This window comes from Nematolebias whitei, chromosome 21 (genome assembly GCF_014905685.2).
Source record: "Nematolebias whitei isolate Nwh7 chromosome 21, NemWhi1, whole genome shotgun sequence".
Classification (NCBI taxonomy): Eukaryota; Metazoa; Chordata; class Actinopteri; order Cyprinodontiformes; family Rivulidae; genus Nematolebias; species Nematolebias whitei.
Window position 1 is genome coordinate 33037926 of NC_056518.1, and position 1677 is coordinate 33039602.

At 41.4% G+C, this 1677-nt stretch overlaps 1 protein-coding gene across 1 annotated transcript in view; it reads right to left on the bottom strand.

Moving 5' to 3' along the window:
* sash1b (SAM and SH3 domain containing 1b) overlaps positions 1-1677 on the bottom strand; it is an 89378-nt gene that overhangs the window by 5403 nt on the left and 82298 nt on the right. The window lies entirely within an intron of this gene.

Consider the following 1677-nt stretch of genomic DNA (forward strand, 5'->3'; position numbering starts at 1 on the left):
TAGACAACCCTCAGCATCCTCTTCATCAGACTGTCATACAACAACAGTGTCTTCAGTCAGAGGCTTCTTCAGATCTGCTGCAAGACTGATCACTACAAGAGATCCTTCCTGCCCACAACCATCAGCATCTAGAAGAACTCTTTAATGAAACCAGGATGATGAGTTACAACATTTAATTTCCCTCTGGGATTAATAGTGTTTTTGAATTGAATTGAATTAATACAGCTGGTGACAAATTTCCCAATGTTAAAGTTAGAAAATATTATTTCCTCTGTATGAGACAGCAGAACTTTCTGTGTCACAGAAGTTTTAAATCTCTTGTCTTCACTGTGTCCAGCTGCACACGGTTGTTCTTGTGACTCCTCAGACTGTTCCTTTTCAAACATTTTGTATGTGAATACAACCAAAACTTCTTCATGACTCGGCAGAAGAGTTGTTACATTTCTTAAAGTAATGTAAGATCATGAGATATTTTGCTAACAGACAGACATCATCATCTGCCATGGGGCATCAGGTGATATGAGAAACAGTTACACACTCAGATATTTAAAATACAGTAGTTTAATATTAATACAACATAAACACAAGACTCTTGTATCATCATGGTTTTGTTTCAGTTTGTCTGAAGTTAAAACTTTATTATTGTTTAAAACTTGTCCTTTCCAGACCAATGGGGTCGTCCTACATCCACTATGCTGAATCTTCTATGAAGAATGGGTTTGGTTTGAAGTATCTGCACAGGTTCTTCAACATCCCCTTCCTTCAGCTGCAGGTGAGTTTTTGTTCTCACTGCGATGTAGCGGTTGTTCATTCGAGGACACACAGCAGGGCTGGAGCTGGTCGGGTCACCTGTCTCACTTCAGAACACGTTTGCATCGTTCAGTTCAAGGCACGTGGCAGTAACCGGGCCTCGGGATTTTCACCATGAGGAAAATGCAGACAGAACTCCTGACTGTTGCTGAATCTGGATGTTTCCTAGCCATCTTTGTATTTTCCACGTTTTACAATGACTCAATGTGTAATAGAGAAGAATCTTTCCAGTCTGCGACTGCTAGTTCATGAACAGCATTCATGAGAGAGTCTCCAGAACATCTCGTGATGTCTGCACAGATTCTTATTAGAGCCCGACCCATATATCAGTAGGGCTGATAATTTAGACCACTATAGATGTTTGGGGGGACTATTTGTATTGGTGATTATTGTCCCATTATGTGCCAATATAAACATGTCTAATTTTCACCTCTAACATGCTGCAACCAGCTGTAATTGTACAATGTATCCAGCAGAGGGCGCATGAAGACTACTGTCAAGGCATTGTGCAACTATTTGCAGTGATTTGCCACAGATTTCTGCAGGGGCAGCTGTGACTGAGTGCTTAGAGCAGTTGTCTTCCAACGGGAGAGTTGGGGGTTTGATTCCACCAGCAGTCACCTGTTGAAGTGTCCCTGAGCAAGACACTGAACCCCTCATTGCCTCTGATGTGTGTCCACTCGGTGAATGTGAACTAAAGCTCTGAGTAGTCTATACAGATTGAGATTATCTTTATAGAGAGTGCTGTAATAGTGCTGTATGAATGTGTGTGTAGTAGAAAGCTGTATGGATGTGTGTAGTAGAGAGCAGTATGGATGTGTGTGTAGTAGAGAGCTGTATGAATGTGTGTGTAGTAGAGAGCTGTAT